The sequence below is a fragment of the Podarcis vaucheri genome (genome assembly GCF_965113315.1).
Source record: "Podarcis vaucheri genome assembly, chromosome: 3".
Lineage (NCBI taxonomy): Eukaryota > Metazoa > Chordata > Lepidosauria > Squamata > Lacertidae > Podarcis > Podarcis vaucheri.
The window spans coordinates 37202158-37221488 of record NC_138761.1 but is presented as its reverse complement, the minus strand read 5'-3'; the positions used below and the strand labels follow the sequence as shown (position 1 = coordinate 37221488).

The window sequence follows — 19331 nt, the reverse complement described above, 5'->3', positions numbered from 1 at the left end:
GCCGGCAAGGCTTGTAAGACAAGCGGTGCGGAAGAGGGAAGCGGGGGGGGGGGGCAGAGAGGAGAAGGAAAAAAAGGATCCACCCTCGCAAGCAGCTTGAGAAATTCTTCTTACCTCTCCCGATGCCGCGCCGTAAAGAAAGTAGGCTCTGCAGCAAATGCATCCATCTAGGCGCCCATCTCCAACAACAAACCTCGCTCAATACTTTCCAAAGAAAGGGGGGGGGACCAGTCCCTTCCCCCAGGAGAGAAAAAAGCCGATTGAAAGCAAAAAAAGTAGGCGGAGAGGCTTGCGAAGCGGCCAAGGCGGCGGGGTAAGGGTAAGACTTATGGGGACGAGGCTCCCGAAACCAAATAGTCCCAAACTCTCCGGCAGGCTCGCTGGGCGACCGTGGCGCTGCGCCGCTTTGGATAAGCCATTGCGTAACCAGGGACCCCTAAGCTGGAGAGACGCTGCCCGGCATGCTTAAATCCTCGGCAGCCTCGGTGAACATTTGTCAGCAGAAAGCATGTCAGGGCTCTGCGCGGAAAAGGAGGGAGGGGCGGGGAGGCGAGAGGAAAGCGCTGCCGCCTTTCGCTCGTGGGTGCTGAAAAGCATTGTTGCTGCTGCTGCTGCTGCTGTTGCTACGAAGGCGTGTGGAAGCAACTGTGCAAGGCGCGCACACGCCCCCAAAAAATGCAAGGGGGAAGAGGGGTAAACTCTATCGGTAATACAGCTTCCCCTCCATTCACACGGCTCTAGTGCTAAAAAGATGTTCTTGCAGACTTGCTATTTTAGGAACTTCGCTGCCAGGAGATGGGGTGTGGGAGTCGGGTGGGCAGGGACATGATTTGGAGAGGAAGCTTGAGGGGGCTGGTTTCTGGCTCCCTCCGTGGCTTAGGAAAGTCTGCAGTAAATAGCTAGAAGGTTGGGTTGACCATGGAGGTCCCGCTCAGAGGAGACCAGCTGAAAGAAATGTACGGAACTCAGGGTCAATTCAATCCGAGGGCTCTGCTGACAGCACAACTGGCTTGCTTGTTTATTTATTGAATTAGCACCCCATCTTTTTATCCAAGGAGCTCAAAGTGGCTCTCCCCCTTCCTCATTCAATCCTAACAACATCCCTGTGAAGTAGGTTAGTCCGAGAGGCCGCAAATGGCAGTCAAGGTCATCCAGTGAGCTTTACGGCCAAGTGGAGAACTGAACTGTTGCATACCACTCAAGTATGAGTGGTGTGAGATTCCAGGGGTTTAGACCCAGGGATCTTTCAAAATGATGCACAGTGGAGACTGCAGTGTCTTTATGATATATGGCTGATTTACACACAAACATACACACTCACACACACAGACAACCAGAGCCTACAATGGAGGCATACACAGCATACACCCCAAGAGGGTCCCATATCTCCCATTGCTGTAGCCTCCAATTCAAAACAGGCAGCCCACATTGTGTTCTGCCCACTCCCACCCCTCAGGCTTGCTGTGTTTAACAGACAGACACCTGTTGATCACACCACAGCCAAATGAAATCCTAAATTTTCCTCCTAATACAATTGTTTTCTAACTAATGCACTCAGAGCTTCGGGGGGGGGGGGAGCTGGTTCCTTCCCATTTGCTGGCTGGCACAGAACCTTCACTAATGGCCCATCTTTCAGGTGATCTTTTGAACACAGGGAGCAGAGACTCTGATTTCCAGTTTAACTCTCCACGCATTGATTAAATTCTGACATTTACTAGACCCAAGAATTATTGGTGTCTTGCACCCACAAACCCTGGCATAGGTGCCAACTCCCTGGGGCCCTGGGTGCCCGAGCACCCACAACATTCCCCATGAAGGGGCCAGGCACCCACAAATTTCAGTGCCAGGGCCATGCAAGCTGCATGGTACTCATGGCCCTGGGCACCCACGGTCCCAGGTCCAAGCTGTCACTCCTGAACCCTGGCACCCACAAACTCATAACAGAACCATAGAATCCCAGATCCTAGTCTGACACTCTAACCACTACACCACACTGGCTTTCACACTGGCTTAATTGGATATAACCTACCCCAAAGCAGAATAAAAGTAAAGGGACCCCTGACCATTAGGTCCAGTCATGGACGACTCTGGCATTGCAGTGCTCATCTCTCTTTATTGGCCGAGGGAGCCGGCGTACAGCTTCCAGGTCATGTGGCCAACATGACTAAGCCGCTTCTGGTAAACCAGAGCAGCGCACAGAAACGCCGTTTTCCTTCCCACTAGAAAGGTACCTATTTATCTACTTGCACTTCTACGTGCTTTTGAACTGCTAGGTTGGCAAGAGCAGGGACCGAGTAACGGGAGCTCACCCCGTTGCGGGGATTCAAACCGCTGACCTTCTGATCAGCAAGCTCTAGGCTCTGTGGCTTAACCCACAGTGCCGCCTGCATCCCAAAGCAGAATGCCCACCCCTTTATACAAATGTAGCTGCACACACAGAGAGATGGAGGGAGTGGAAGAAGGGGAAAACTGATTGAGATATTGGAGAACAGGAGTATTGGGGAGGGGAAAGTGATCAAGGCTCTCTGCTGATTGATTATTCTCACTCATCAAGATTTCTCTTTCTTCTTATATGGCTCAATTTTGCATATGAGTCTTGAAGAATGCCAAACATTTGTTTACAAGGGAACCGGATTATCCCTTTAGAGCTGATGTTGGGGAGGAGAGCTGTATATCCTGCTACACAAAGCGGCTTGGAATTGCCAAGATGAAGTCCTATCATATCCTTGCACTGGCATAAGGCTATCAATGGCTACTACCCATGATGGCTGGTCTTTGCCACTAGGTCAGAGGCAGCAATGCTTTTGAATACCAGTTGCTGGAAGCCTAAGGAGGGGAGAGTGCTTTTGTGCTCAGGTCCTGCTTGCAGGTTTCCTCTTGGCATCTGTTTGGCCACTGTGAGAACAAGAGGCTGGACCAGATGTGCCTGATCCAGCACTAATAAAGCTAAAGATTGTTTTGACTTAGAGGACCAACACAGAAGTTTGAATAACCACAACATTTTCTCACACTGGATTAAAGGAATTGGGGTCAGTTTATACAATGGATTTGGTAGGAACCTCTGGATGCCATACAGATGTGTTGCCATAGAAACATCTAGCCAGTGATGCATCTAGAAGAAGAGGGGAGACACCCCCCTCACCTGGCTGGACCATACACCATCCTAGCTGTACAGTAGCCAAGTGGCTAGTCTGGGCTTGTGGCATCTGGAGCTGGGAGGACAGAGAAGTTTCACTTGCTCTCCGTGTTGCAGCTATGGCTTTGGAGAGGGCCTCACTGGAAAACTAATGGAGGAAAAGAAGGAGATCAATCTGTAACTAACTGTGAACAATCAATTGAAATTGAAGTAACCCACTATCTTAGGACCACAGTTTCCAGTGACCTTCTTTCCAAAGAAACCAAAACCAAGGTTGGCTCTGGCATGAGGTCACTTGCCACTCAGAAATGAGAGTGTGTGTGACAGCATAACCATGGTAAACCCAGGTTTGTTTCCTGGTAATCTGTGAAATGGCATTTAGAAACCTTAATTTATCCATGACTTACCAAAAGCCAACCAGCCATGCAGCAGATGGAATTAGCTTCCCTTGATGATACCTCGGAAACTTGAACCAAACTACAAAGCAAGCATTTCTCCCCTCTTGCCTGGTTTCTTGAAGTAAAGAGACACTGCAGTGCAGGCTGCGGAGGATCAATGGTCCATAAAAATGGATCCTAAATAATAATGATAATGTGGATAGCTTTAGAAAAACGGCATCACATTGATTCCAACACACACTTATTTAAGTTATTTTTACCCAACTTTTCTCTCTCTCTCAAGAATGAAAAGCTGTTGATCAGCAATAATCTCTGCCTTAAACCCTGGAAAGTTGCTGTCCCTCAGTGTCAGCAATACAGAGCTGGTCTGATTTGGTAGCTTCCTATGTTCCCGAAGAGGCTTAAGAATATAAGGACCAAATAGAAGGTCTGCTGGAACAGACCAAAGGTTCATCTAGTCCAGTATCCTGTTCTCACAGTGACCAACCAGATGACTATTGGAAGCCAGCAAGCAAGATATGAGCAGAACTGTTCTCTACATGTTGTTCTCTAGCAACTGGGTTTTAGAGGCATACCACCTCTGTTGTGGAAGTAGTTTGCGTATCAGTCCCGACTAATAGCCATTGATAGTCTTATCTTCCATTAATGTGTCTAATCCTCCTTTAAAGCTGTCCAAGTTGGTGGCAATCACTATATCCTGTTGTAGGAGTGAGCAAGTATTTCCTCTTGTCTCTCTTGAATCTTGCAACATTCAGCCTCACTAGATAACCTTGAGTTTTTGTATTCTACAAAAGAAAGAAAAGCTTTTCTTTCTTCACAACACAACACTTATGTTACGTTCCCTCTTATAAACCACACTTCTACATGTATAACTTATAAATTTCTGGTTCATAAACTTATAAGCTAAAAAGGCAGACATGTAGCATTCTTTTTTAGGGGAGGTGTTCCATCCCATTGATCATTTTCTGAACCTTTTCTAGATCTACATTGCCCTTTTTCGAGGTGTGGTGACCAGATCTGTACACAGTATTCAATGTGTAGTCACACCATAGAGCTACGTGATGGTATTGTGACATTGACAGTTTTATATCCAGCCCTTTCCCAGAGTTCCATTGCATGGAATTAACTTTTTTTGTAGCTACTGCACATATTCATTGAGCTGTCCACCAGACCGCAATAGTGTATGTGTGCAATTAGTGAAATGATGATGATGATGATGATGATGGTGATGATGTGCCCACTGGTGGAGGAAGAGGGGGCGGGGGGAGCGCACCGCCCCGGCAGCATGATCCCATTGGGGTTCCATTGCGGCTGTCCCCCCCACACGCTGGGCACCCCGCCGTGGCAGGCGGCGCACCATGTCCCCACAACGCGCACCACGCCCCTGCGGGTGGCACGCCATGCCCCAGGATGCATGCCACACCCCTTTGGGCAATGCACCCCCCCAAGACGTGCACCCCGCCCCTTTGGGTGGCACGCCCTGCCCCTGGGATGCACACCAGCCCCTTCCCCGCCTGCTCTCCACCCCCGGTGCTGGAGCATGAAACTCCATCATTGAATATGCCTCAAGGTGCAGTGTTTCATGTGCTTACATTGAATCACTTTTGCACTTTGGGATAGATCCTTTTGGATCTCCTTATAATCCATTGTTTTTAATACTCTATATCACTTTGTCAAACTTTGTCATCGGCAAACATGGCCACCTTACTATGCATTCCTTACTCCATATCATTCATGACACAGCTTAATAAGCATTGGTCCTAGTACAGAGCCTTGGTAGACTCCACTTGTTACACCCCCCATTGCATCAATTTATTCCTACTCTATCCCTTTTCATTGACCAGCTATTGCTCCAGAAGAGGACTTGTCCTCTTTTCAGATGACTGCTGAACTTGCTCAGGAGTTTTGGGTGAGGGATTTTTCAACAGCTTTTTGAAAGTCCGAGCACAGAATGTCACTTGGATCAACTCTGTCCAGACACTGTTTAAAGAACACCCATTCAAGCAATTGAAACGTATTAATAATAGCATTTCACAGCAGCAGTTGGAAAGAACACAAAACCATTTAAAAGAGTTGTTTCGAAAGCATCCAAAGCTATCAAAAGTCCGGAAAAATGATACATTTTAACCAAGTACCTCAAACTAAAAATAGGTACAGAGGTACCTCTAGTTGTGGACTTAATACGTTTCGGGGTGCCATTCGCACCCCAAAAAGTCTGCAACTAGAGCGCCTCTTCTGCGCATGTGCATGGCACAATCGAGCACTTCTGTGCATGCACGAAGCATGCAGATTGCTTTTGCGCATGTGGCGATCCCGGAAGTAAACACTTCTGGGTTTGCATGTTTGTAAGCTGAAAGTCCGTAACAAGAGCAGAACACAACCAGAGGTAGCCATCCACTTCATTTCAGAAGGTGGAGAAAACATGAGCCAGAGATGTTTGATGATGAGCTTGCTCCTGAGAAGGCTCATTTGGGACCAGACCATCCTTCAAAATTCCAGTCCTAGGCCATTTGAGCTACTCACATAGCCATACACTCACAAAATGTAGCAAGCCATAATATTTCTCCCCAAGCAAATGCCATCTTTCTTGTTGGGAAGACAGCATTGCTATCAACACTCAAGGAAGGATGAACAAGGAGATCTCAGAACAGCTAAAGAAACCGAGATACTCCAACAGTTGCTTGGACAATTTAATTTGCTGCAAATGTCACTCACCTTGACAAATGTGTAGATAACATGTGCCAAAGCCTTTGCTATTGCACTGTGCACTGACAGCACAATTTGCTGCTGATGTCCAGAGACTCTGCGATTCTGCTTTATGATTTCTGCTTTCCACATGCTAAAAGATATAGAGCGGAGTTGATCTGCATGGACTTGAAGAAGATGCCTAATCATTGGTTGACAATCAACTTCATTTATTGAAGAAGTGCTCAGAACAACCAATCGATGGCAGTGTTGATGTAAGGAACTGTCGAGAATACTGTAAAATAAAGCTACAAGCATTTGTGTACATCACATTCATTTAAGCATCTTTTTTCTGCATCTCTCAGAGCATGGACAAATAATGATTCTTCCCTTTTTGTTCCTCAGCAATACGGGGGTGGGGAATGGGACCAGGCCAGCAGCCCAGATCCTTGTCTACCCACTTCCCCCATGAACCAAGTCAGAAAGGTGGGTGGAGCTGCCCATCTGTCAATCACCCAACAGCACAAAAACATAAAAATAATAATAAATGCACAGCACTCTGATAATCAGAAGCCATGATAATCAGCTGGTTTCTGTCACTTGCATAGCACTGTGCAGAGGGCTGCTGATCAGCATAGTGTCTACAAACCCCATTTTGGTCCAGTCACAGCTGTACCTGCTCCACAGCTGATACCATGAATGTCATCAGGTATAGGGCAGGTGTGCATAGTTTGGCCATAATCCCCCCCCTTCCCGTAAGACAGCTGACAGCTGCAATTAGAGGCCTCCCACAGTTCTAATGCATAGGTATTTACATCCATTCTTCCAGAATGAATGATATTGCAGTCTATGAATAATCAAGAGTGAAAATTAATGCAGCACCATCTACCTAGAAAAGTCAACCACTGAACTTCCCCACCGCACCTCCTTTCAAGTGTAATGAATGCAACTGGCACTTTAATGAAGGTAATCAACAGTGTAAACCACATCCCTTTCCCTCTCTTGGCAGGCACTCTTTCGAAAGAATGGGAGAGATACAGACAGACAGTGCTTTCCTATGGTAGCTGTGGTGCTCGTCATAAGACAGTGTCCTGCTTTTTCTACTCCCTAATCACTTCATGAATATGGACACACACACAGAGAGAGACGATGCATTCTAGAGCATTTGAAGAAATGGAGGTCTCTGTGTGTTGTCCAACTCTTTGCCCTGTCCTCACTTTTGCTGAAGCCAAGTTACAGGGAACCAGGCAGTGGGCCTTCTCGGTAGTGGCACCCGCCCTGTGGAACGCCCTCCCACCAGATGTCAAAGAGAATAACAACTACCAGACTTTTAGAAGACATCTGAAGGTAGCCCTGTTTAGGGAAGCTTTTAATGTTTGATGGACTACTGTATTTTAATATTTTGTTGGAAGCCGCCCAGAGTGGCTGAGGAAACGTGGCCAGATGGGCGGGGTATAAATAATAAAAATAAATTAATAATAATAAATTTTATTTATATCCCGCCCTCCCCAGCCGAAGCCGGGCTCAGGGCGGCTAACAACAATCAAATAATCAGTCAAATGATCACAAAATCTAAAAATATTTCATTATAAAAATTAATTAAATCAAATATAGCAACCAATTAAGCAAAATTCTGTGCAGGTTGCCAGAGGAGGGAGTCAGGCTGCGCCCTGACCAAAGGCCTGGCGGAACAACTCTGTCTTGCAGGCCCTGCGGAAAGATGTCAGGTCCCGCAGGGCCCTAGTCTCTTGTGACAGAGCATTCCACCAGGTTGGAGCCGCAGCTGAGAAGGCCCTGGCTCTAGTTGAGGCCAGCCTAACCTCTCTGAGGCCTGGGACCTTAAGGATGTTATTGTTTGCAGACCGTAGGTTTCTCTGTGGGGCATACCAGGAGAGGCGGTCCCGTAGGTACGAGGGTCCTAGGCCGTATAGGGCTTTAAAGGTTAAAACCAGCACCTTAAACCTGATCCTGTACTCCACCGGGAGTCAGTGCAGCTGGTATAATACCGGATGAATGTGCTCTCGCAGGGAAGACCCCATAAGGAGTCTCGCCGCAGCATTCTGCACCCGCTGGAGTTTCTGGGTCAGTCTCAAGGGCAGCCCCACGTAGAGCGAGTTACAATAATCCAGTCTGGAGGTGACCGTCGCATGGATCACAGTGGCTAGGTCAGGACGAGAGAGATAAGGGGCCAACTGCTTAGCTTGGCGGAGATGAAAAAATGCCGCCTTTGTTATAGCTGTAATCTGCGCCTCCATAGAGAGGGAGGTATCGAAGATTACACCCAAACTCTTAACGGATGGTGCTGGCACTAATTGCACCCCCGCAAGAGATGGGAGTTGCCCCCTCGATCCCATATCGTCCCGCCCCAGCCAGAGGACCTCTGTCTTCGAAGGATTTAACTTCAACCGGCTCCCACGTAACCATCCAGCCACAGCTTCCAGACATCTAGTCAGTGTGTCTGGGGCCGAGTCAGGATGGCCATCCATCAACAGATAGAGTTGGGTGTCATCAGCATACTGATGGCAACCCAGCCCAAAACTCCGGACAAGCTGGGCGAGGGGGCGCATAAAGATGTTAAAAAGCATCGGGGAGAGAATTGCACCCTGAGGCACTCCACACACCAAGGAGTGGCGTGATGACAATTCCCCCCCAAGCGCCACCCTCTGTCCCCGACCAGAGAGAAACGAGCGCAGCCATTGAAGGACTGTGCCCTGGATCCCCACGTCGGCAAGGCGGTGGTCCAGGAGTTCGTGATCGACCATGTCAAAGGCTGCTGACAGATCTAGAAGAATCAGCAGCCCTGACCCGCCTCGATCCAGCTGCCTGCGGAGAGCATCTGTTAGGGCGACCAGAGCCGTCTCGGTCCCATGACCAGCGCGGAAGCCGGACTGGAATGGATCCAGAGCAGATGTTTCATCCAGAAACCTACCAAGCTGTTCAGCAACCGCTCTCTCAATCACCTTACCCAGGAATGGGAGATTCGAGACCGGGCGGTAATTGGATAGATCTGAGGGATCTAATGATGTTTTCTTTAAGAGCGGACGCTCTTAAAGAATATTACTGTTATTGTTATTACTACTACTAACTATTTTACAATGGAGCACAAGAAGTGGGGGGGGGGTGTTGAACTGTGGTGTTGCACAGGGCGCCACTGTGTTTTGAGACCCCAGGGTCTGCCACTGGGCTTGAGTGGGATCCCCCCCCCCGAAGTATAGCTCTATTACTATTGCTTTCACTTCCTACAAGCCTATGCAACAGGCATAAAAGGACCCATTTAGCAGCCATTTGAACTGCTTGCAAAGCTATTAACAGCTTATTAAAATGACAGTCTTTCAACAGTCTATAGAATCTTAAATAGAAAGGCTACTGGAAATGATACCACAAGCACTTCCATGGCTTCATTCAAAGTGCAGCAATAATTAATTAAATCACTAACAAACGGTTACAGTGTTTCACCACTTTCTTAGGAAACACCCCAGTGAAAAGGAACAAAACAAAACAAAAAAAAAAAGGGTCCTGAAGGGTTGCATTAGGAAACTCCTACAGAAGGCCAGCATGATTTGTGACCTATCAAGGTGTGGCAGCACAGATCACCCAAGGTGATAATATTGATTATCTTAGGAGTTCAACCTTTGCACATTTTCATGGCTACCTATTGGGAATTTGTTTCAGGAAGATGATTGGAAATGCCTTCATTAGAGCTCGTGTTTCCAGCAAGAACTTGGCTCACTTGGCTTTTAAGTCCAAGGATGACTGTTGGTATTCTGTAACCAAAGACTGCCTTCACTTTCTCCGCTAACATCAGGGATCCTTCATCTTTGCTGGCAGCGTCCAGCTCCTCCCATTCCACCCATCCTTCTGTTTCTAGCTGTATTACGCTGAATGGCTCTCACAATTTGTGAAGCAGCTGTTCAGAGCCACAGCACTTAAGCCCTGAATGCCAGTCGAGAGAAAACCTTTCATCCTCCCCTGTTTTAATAACAAGTGCCCTTATCACATCGCCAATGCTGTTCCAGAATAATGGGGTCCAGCTTTTAATATCTCAGTATTGGAGCATCCTATGCAAAGACCCTGGAAATTCTTTAAAAGAAGAAGAAGCTGTTTTCGGTGTCAGCACCTTGGGTTAATTATCTGCTTCCTTTCCGTCCCCTTGTCCTCCTTTAGAAAGCTTATTGAGAAGAGGTTGGAGGTTCTGCTGACACATTCTGCTGGCTTCCACCCTTAATCTCTCGCACAAGTGCTGACAATACGAGGAAGATCACTCTGCTCCCCAGAGCACAGGGCTGAAGAAGGCTGATTGCCTTGCCTGTATTTTCTTTATAAAACTTTAAATATTCATAGCACTGTCAAATTAAATGAGATTCTTACGCTGTCATTCTATTGCAGCTCATTGAGTCTTCTTTTCCACAGGTACCTGTCCTGCTGCTCTGTGAAATGTCTCTGGGTATTTCACATTTATCTAACATTACTCCTTGCCAGCTCATTTATCAAGCAAACCAAGAAGTAATAAAATATAGAAAAGGCTGTTGTTTCTTTGCAGATTGTCCATGGGATTGTCCACAAGTATGCAGAGCAGTGGAATGTAGAAAGGTAAATACTAGAAGCCCCTCCAGCCATCCTTCCTTCTTGTGCTTTCATGATTATTTGTGCTCCTGATGCATAATGGTGGTTATACACAGTCCCGCTGTTGACACCAGGGCCGGATTTAGGTTTGATGAGGCCCTAAGCATATAAAGGGGCCCTTTATATGGCCAGCTGTCCTTTGTCAACAACAAATTGTCACTGTTTTTTGTGCTGAATATATGCTATATGGTAATTTATAGACCTAATAGGTATCTAAAGCCATTTGCACATAACAAAGTATGTATTTTATCAAAATAATTGTTGAACAGAAATACAATTAAGAAGAAGTATATTAATAGTGAAATACAATTAAGAAGAAGTATATTTTTGGGAAGGCCCCAAGAGAGTGGGGCCCTAAGCTATAGTTAGTTTAGCTTATACGTAAATCCGGCACTGGTTGGTACCTGCAAATGTTTTGGGTGGGTAGCTCAGTCGGTAGAGCATGAAACATCTCAGGGTGAAAGATTCCTATATTGCAGGGGGTTGGATTAGATAACCCTTGGAACCCAACTCTAAATTTCTATGACTCTATGGACATACGACTTCATTTCCAGCTGGTGCATGTCCTGTAGCTTTCTGCTGAAACCCTGTGATTTTTCATACTAAAAATGTTCTGGGCTTGTTATCTTGTCCCACTGTTGTTGCTCTACAGTGCAAGAAGACCCCTCCAGATGACAATAATGGTATAACGTTAGGGTCAGCAGCACAAAACAACTAATAAAGTGGAATGGTGTGTGTATGTTCCAGTATAAATTCACCACTAATGCACCATTATTGCACCACCATCATCCCAACTAGTTTCTGTATCACCTTCTAAACCACAGCTTCAAGGCAATTTGTGTTGTGAAACACTGAGGCCGGTGCCTCTCCCCCAACGCAGTGCCGCCAGGGATGATTTATCACTCCTGTGTCCCGTTGCGCTGATGTGACCCATAACCAAGGACATGGGCACATGACACTAGCAGAGTCCAAAGAGAAGCTGAGCCTTGAGGTGTGACATCTAAGCCTAAATTTATTATGTACAAAATCAAATGTAACAGAACAAAGGAAACATGGCTCCTCTCTCTCTTTCTTCCTCGGAGAGAAGGGAAAACCAAAAGCAATACAGAACGGAACAGTGTATCTGAACTTCCATTCCCATGACATCCAACAGTGTGGAATGAAAACACACACAAGTGACAACAACAATCACACATCTGCAGCACAGAAGAATGAAATTCCCAACAATTTGCATATAAGATAATTCAAAACAGTTAAAAGCACAAAAACAACAAATGCATCAAAACCTACACTAAAGCCCTAAAAAGTGGACACTCATGGTGAAGACATTTATCAAGCCCATTGCAACAAAAATGTCTTAAACTGTTTCCAGAAAGTGCAGATAGGGAGCAACTGCCATATCATGACACAGATGTTATTCCACAGAACAGGAACAGCCACAGTTCTGCGAAACGGGCTTCTGAGATCTTTTCAACTTGCTGGAGAAACTTTCCAACAGACAGCTGTGATCTAGTGGTTGCATAAGGGATAAGGCAGTCTCTCAAGCAACTTGGTCCTGAGCTGTATAGCAGCTTACATGTTATGAAATTGTTCCAACTGCAAACTGGAAGCCAGTGCAAATCCCACAAACAAGGTGTGATATGCTCGTGTTAGTGGCCTGCAGTCATCCAACCATTAAATTACATTGCATCAATGAAATATTGCAGAATACACATGAGAAACAAAAACAAAACAACCTAACAAGGTGGATCCAATACCACCAACTAAATTCGGTGTTTAAAACAGATAACTAAAAAGGTTTTGCAAAGGAAGTATCAATATTGGAAAGAGAATTGCCGTATTTTTTGCTCTATAAGACTCACTTTTTCCTTCCTAAAAAGTAAGGGGAAATGTGTGTGTGTGTTATGGAGCGAATGCAGGCTGCACAGCTATCACAGAAACCAGAACAGCAAGAGGGATTGCTGCTTTAATTGCGCAGCGATCCCTCTTGCTGTTCTGGCTTCTGAGATTCAGAATATTTTTTTTCTTGTTTTCCTCCTCCAAAAACTAGGTGCGTCTTGTGGTCTGGTGTGTCTTCTAGAGCAAAAAATACGGTAATACAAAATAAGATAAAAGAAATATTTCAAAAAGTTGTATACGCAAGGGCCCCAGGAAGTGTCTGAGATAGACCAATTTCTAAAAGTTAATGGTCTACCAAAACTATCTCAGGAGAAGAGAACAATCTTGAATTACAGAATAACACAACAGGAAATCGAGGGTGCCATCCAGAATATGCAACTAGGCAAATCTCCAGGCCCAGATGGACTTACCTCCAAGTACTATAAGACACTAAAAGACTACCTGATACAACCACTAATGGAGGTTTGTAACCAGATTATGGAGGGGAGGAGGGCACCGGAAACGTGGAAAGAAGCTTTCATCACATTGATACCCAAACTGGAAACTGAAAAGACTCAGCTTAAGAACTACCGTCCCATCTCACTCCTAAATGTGGATTACAAAATCTTTGCTGATATTCTGGCAAGTAGACTTAAAAAAGTACTTAATGAAGTAATCCATAAGGACCAGGCAGGCTTTCTCCCAGGTAGACATTTGTTTGATAATACCAGGAACATTATTGATATTTTGGAACTTTTACAAACTAACATTAATACGAAAGCTGTGTTAATTTTCATCGATGCGGAGAAGGCCTTTGACAACATTTCTTGGATGTTTATGAAGAGAAACTTGGAAGGGATGGGAGTGGGACGGGGGTTTGAAAATGGAATAGAAGCAATTTATTCAGAGCTGGACTAAAGCCTCAGCGCCTAGGGCTTGCCGATCGAAAGGTCGGCGGTTCGAATCCCCGCGGCGGGGTGCGCTCCCGCTGCTCGGTCCCAGCGCCTGCCAACCTAGCAGTTCGAAAGCACCCCCGGGTGCAAGTAGATAAATAGGTACCGCTTACCAGCGGGAAGGTAAACGGCGTTCCGTGTGCGGCTCTGGCTCGCCAGAGCAGCGTTGTCACGCTGGCCACGTGACCCGGAAGTGTCTCCGGACAGCGCTGGCCCCCGGCCAATAGATGTGAGATGGGCGCACAAACCCCAGAGTCTGGCAAGACTGGCCCGTTCGGGCAGGGGTACCTTTACCTTTACCTTTATTCAGAGCAAAAAGCTAAACTGATAGTGAACAATGTGGTGACAGATGAGTTCAAAATTGAAAAAGGGACACGACAGGGGTGCCCTCTATCCCCTCTTTTATTTATCTCGGTCCTGGAGGTGCTATTGAACATGATTAGGGAGGACCGATTGGTACAAGGAATACAGGTTGGAGTGAAACAATATAAACTGAAAGCCTTTGCAGATGATTTGGTTTTAACATTACAGGAGCCAGAACCTAGTACAAAAAGAGTATTAGAACTGATTCATGAGTTTGGTCGGGTGGCGGGATTTAAGTTGAATAAGCAAAAAACTAAGGTTTTGGGGGAAAACTTGACTTCTTCAGAAATAGAAGGGTTTCAGAAGGAGACAGAACTAAGTGTGGTAAAGAAAGTGAAGTACCTAGGGGTTCATCTGTCTGCTAAAAATTTGAATTTATTTAAAGACAATTATGAAAAATGTTGGTCGGAAATCAAAAAAGATTTGGAAATTTGGTCAAGATTGAAACTTTCCTTGTTGGGTCGAATTGCAGCTATAAAAATGAATGTTTTGCCGAAAATGTTATTTCTGTTTCAAACCCTACAGATTGTGGACAGAGTGGAATGTTTTGGAAAGTGGCAGAAGGATATCTCTAAGTTTGTTTGGCAGGGCAAAAAGCCCCGAATAAAGTTTAAAATACTAACTGATGCAAAAGAAAGAGAGGGCTTTGCCCTGCCAGACTTAAGGTTACCGTATTTTTCGCCCCATAAGACGCACCGGCCCATAAGACGCACCTAGTTTTTTGGGGGGGAAATAAAGGGAAAAAATTTTTATTTTCCCCCCAGGTGCGCACCGCTAATCCCGAAGCTTGGGGCGTGCGGAGCTCAGCACGCCCCAAGCTTCTGGGTGCCGGCAAGGTCTCCACTAGCTGTGGGAGAGCCGCAGAGCTCTCCCAGGGCTAGCGGACCGCTGCGCTAATACAGAAGCTTGGGGCGTGCTGAGCTCAGTGCGCCCCAAGCTTCTGGGTGCCGGCAAGCAGTCCACTAGCCCTGGGAGAGCCGCGGAGCTCTCCCACGGCTAGCGGACCGCTGCGCTAATACAGAAGCTTGGGGCCTGCTGAGGTCAGCGCGCCCCAAGCTTCTGGGTGCCGGCAAGCAGTCCGCTAGCCCTGGGAGAGCCGCGGAGCTCTCCCAGAGCTAGCGGACCGCTGCGCTAATACAGAAGCTTGGGGCGTGCTGAGGTCAGTGCGCCCCAAGCTTCTGGGTGCCGGCAAGCAGTCCGCTAGCCCTGGGAGAGCCGCGGAGCTCTCCCACGGCTAGCGGACCGCTGCGCTAATACAGAAGCTTGGGGCGTGCTGAGGTCAGCGCGCCCCAAGCTTCTGGGTGCCGGCAAGCAGTCTGCTAGCCCTGGGAGAGCCGCGGAGCTCTCCCAGGGCTAGCGGACCGCTGCGCTAATACAGAAGCTTGGGGCGTGCTGAGCTCAGCGCGCCCCAAGCTTCTGGGTGCCGGCAAGCAGTCCGCTAGCCCTGAGAGAGCCGCGGAGCTCTCCCAGGGCTAGCGGACCGCTGCGCTAATACAGAAGCTTGGGGCGTGCTGAGCTCAGCGCGCCCCAAGCTTCTGGGTGCCGGCAAGCAGTCCGCTAGCCCTGGGAGAGCAGCAGAGCTCTCCCACGGCTAGCGGACCGCTGTGCTAATACAGAAGCTTGGGGCGTGCGGAAGTCAGCGCGCCCCAGGCTTCTGGGTGCAGGCAAGCTCTCCGCTAGCCCTGGGAGAGCCGCGGAGCTCTCCCACGGCTAGCGGACCGCTGCGCTAATACAGAAGCTTGGGGCATGCGGAAGTCAGCGCGCCCCAAGCTTCTGGGTGCAGGCAAGCTCTCCGCTAGTCCTGGGAGAGCTGCGGAGCTCTCCCACGGCTAGCGGACCGCTGCGCTAATACAGAAGCTTGGGGCGTGCGGAGGTCAGCGCGCCCCAAGCTTCTGGGTGCAGGCAAGCTCTCCGCTAGCCCTGGGAGAGCTGGGTCTCCCACAGCTAGCGGAAGTCAGCGCGCCCCAAGCTTCTGGGTGCAGGCAAGCTCTCCGCTAGTCCTGGGAGAGCTGCGGAGCTCTCCCACGGCTAGCGGACCGCTGCGCTAATACAGAAGCTTGGGGCGTGCGGAGGTCAGCACGCCCCAAGCTTCTGGGTGCCGGCAAGGTCTCCACTAGCCGTGGGAGAGCCGCAGAGCTCTCCCAGGGCTAGCGGACCGCTGCGCTAATACAGAAGCTTGGGGCGTGCTGAGCTCAGCGCGCCCCAAGCTTCTGGGTGCCGGCAAGCAGTCCACTAGCCCTGGGAGAGCCGCGGAGCTCTCCCACGGCTAGCGGACCGCTGCGCTAATACAGAAGCTTGGGGCCTGCTGAGGTCAGCGCGCCCCAAGCTTCTGGGTGCCGGCAAGCAGTCCGCTAGCCCTGGGAGAGCCGCGGAGCTCTCCCAGAGCTAGCGGACCGCTGCGCTAATACAGAAGCTTGGGGCGTGCTGAGGTCAGCGCGCCCCAAGCTTCTGGGTGCCGGCAAGCAGTCCGCTAGCCCTGGGAGAGCCGCGGAGCTCTCCCACGGCTAGCGGACCGCTGCGCTAATACAGAAGCTTGGGGCGTGCTGAGGTCAGCGCGCCCCAAGCTTCTGGGTGCCGGCAAGCAGTCTGCTAGCCCTGGGAGAGCCGCGGAGCTCTCCCAGGGCTAGCGGACCGCTGCGCTAATACAGAAGCTTGGGGCGTGCTGAGCTCAGCGCGCCCCAAGCTTCTGGGTGCCGGCAAGCAGTCCGCTAGCCCTGAGAGAGCCGCGGAGCTCTCCCACGGCTAGCGGACCGCTGCGCTAATACAGAAGCTTGGGGCGTGCTGAGCTCAGCGCGCCCCAAGCTTCTGGGTGCCGGCAAGCAGTCCGCTAGCCCTGGGAGAGCAGCGGAGCTCTCCCACGGCTAGCGGACCGCTGCGCTAATACAGAAGCTTGGGGCGTGCGGAAGTCAGCGCGCCCCAGGCTTCTGGGTGCAGGCAAGCTCTCCGCTAGCCCTGGGAGAGCCGCGGAGCTCTCCCACGGCTAGCGGACCGCTGCGCTAATACAGAAGCTTGGGGCATGCGGAAGTCAGCGCGCCCCAAGCTTCTGGGTGCAGGCAAGCTCTCCGCTAGTCCTGGGAGAGCTGCGGAGCTCTCCCACGGCTAGCGGACCGCTGCGCTAATACAGAAGCTTGGGGCGTGCGGAGGTCAGCGCGCCCCAAGCTTCTGGGTGCAGGCAAGCTCTCCGCTAGCCCTGGGAGAGCTGGGTCTCCCACAGCTAGCGGATAGCTTCCTGAAGCCTGGAGAGCGAGAGGGGTCTGTGCGTACCGACCCCCCTCGCTCTCCAGGCTTCAGCGAAAGCCTGCATTCGCCCCATAAGACGCACCCACATTTCCCCTTCATTTTTGGAGGGGAAAAAGTGTGTCTTATAGGGCGAAAAATACGGTATATTACGAGGCTGCAGCCTTCTGCTGGATGAAAGATTGGTTACTTTTAGAGAACACTGATGTCCTAGATCTGGAAGGGTTTGACAATGCTTTTGGTTGGCATGCATATCTGTGGTACGACAAGGCAAAGGTTCACAAAATGTTCAAAAATCATATTGTCAGAAAATCAATATTTATGGTCTGGACAAAATACCATATTTTGGAAGGAATACCATACTTATTGGAAGGTAAGACTTCGAGGTGGCTATCACCAGCAGAGGCCAAGGCCTGGAAAAAACCCAATATGGGGGTTGGTTGGCCTAAATATGGGGAAATTATAGAAAAAGTCAGAGAAACTTGGAGACTGCAGAGTTTTGAAAAATTAAAGAATAAGGTGCAAAATTGGTTTCACTATGCTCAAATTCAAGAGGTTTTTAAGCTGGACAAAAAAATAGGTTTCCAGGTGGAAAAATCGAAACTAGAGACAGAATTGTTAGAACCAAAGAATAAGGTACTTTCGAGAATGTATAACTTGCTGCTTAAATGGAACACTCAGGATGAGACAGTCAAATCAGCAATGATAAAATGGGCTCAGGACATTGGGTACAACATTATGTTTGAAGACTGGGAAAGGTTATGGACCACGGGTATGAAATTCACGGCATGTAATGCCTTGAAAGAGAATATTATGAAAATGATATACAGGTGGTACATGACCCCAGTCAAACTTGCTAAGATATACCATTTGTCTGATAATAAATGTTGGAAATGTAAGGAGGCTGAAGGGACATTCTTTCACCTATGGTGGACTTGCTCAGGAGTGAAGGCCTTCTGGGAGATGATCTACAATGAGTTAAAAAAGGTGTTTAAGTACACCTTTCCTAAGAAACCAGAGGCCTTTCTCCTGGGCATTGTCGGCCAGAAGGTGTCTAAGAAGGACAGAACTTTTTTTATGTATGCAACGACAGCAGCAAGAATACTTATTGCAAAACACTGGAAGACACAAGATTTGCCCACACTGGAAGAGTGGCAGACACAATTGATGGACTATATGGAACTGGCCGAAATGACTGGCAGAATCCGAAATTTGGGAGAAGAAACAATGGAAGAGGACTGGGAAAAATTTAAGGACTATTTACAAAAACATTATAAGTTATATGAATGTTAAGAATTTGCATGATTTGGAAAATCTAGCTTCAGCAACAAGATTCGGAGTTATGGGAAATTAAGTTACAATTATGAGAGGACTAAAGTTTAAAGTGATAACACAATTATATTAAGGCAAAAGTAAATTGACAACAAGTATTTTAAACCTAAAATATAACTATTTGAAAGTACAAAGGAATGCATGAAACAAGGTAATAATTTGTTGATATTTTTATTGTAAAGAATGCAGGGTGAGGGAGATGTGGGGAAGTCCGGTTGGTGATGAAAAAATGACTTGCAAAGATGGATTTCTTTTCTTTCTTTTTCTTCTTACTGTTACTTTTTTTATATATCTGACTCTATATCTGTATCTGAAAAAAGCAATAAAAAACATTTAAAAAACAAAAACAAAATAAGATAAAAGTAATATCTAGGATGTATGGAATCTTACTAGAATGGGAGGTGAAAGACCAGCAAGTAAAGGAAGTGATGGTGAAATGGAAAATAGATATAGGTAAACCTATTCAATTAGCAGCATGGGGAAAATTGTGAAAAGAGAATTGGAGATTCACGGCATGTGAGGCAATAAAAGAAAATTATTTAAAGATGTTCTACAGGTAGTAAACTATCTAAAATGTATAGAACAAAATCAAAAATGTGTTGGAGGTGCAGACAAGTGGAGTGCATACTGCTGCATATGTGGTGGACTTGCGATAAAATTAGGAGTTTTTGGGATATGGTTTATGAAGAGCTGAAGAAAATATTCAAATGAACCTTTAAAAAAAAC

General features: G+C 47.6%; 1 protein-coding gene across 2 annotated transcripts in view; it reads right to left on the bottom strand.

The window, feature by feature from the left end:
• LRFN2 (leucine rich repeat and fibronectin type III domain containing 2) overlaps window positions 1–735 on the bottom strand; it is a 274266-nt gene extending 273531 nt beyond the window's left edge. For both annotated transcript variants that reach the window (XM_082214823.1, XM_082214820.1), the window contains exon 1: window positions 115–735. The gene's annotated coding sequence lies outside the window, so the exon portion shown is untranslated. The remainder of the gene's footprint in view (window positions 1–114) is intronic.
• Between the last annotated feature and the right edge of the window lie 18596 nt (window positions 736–19331).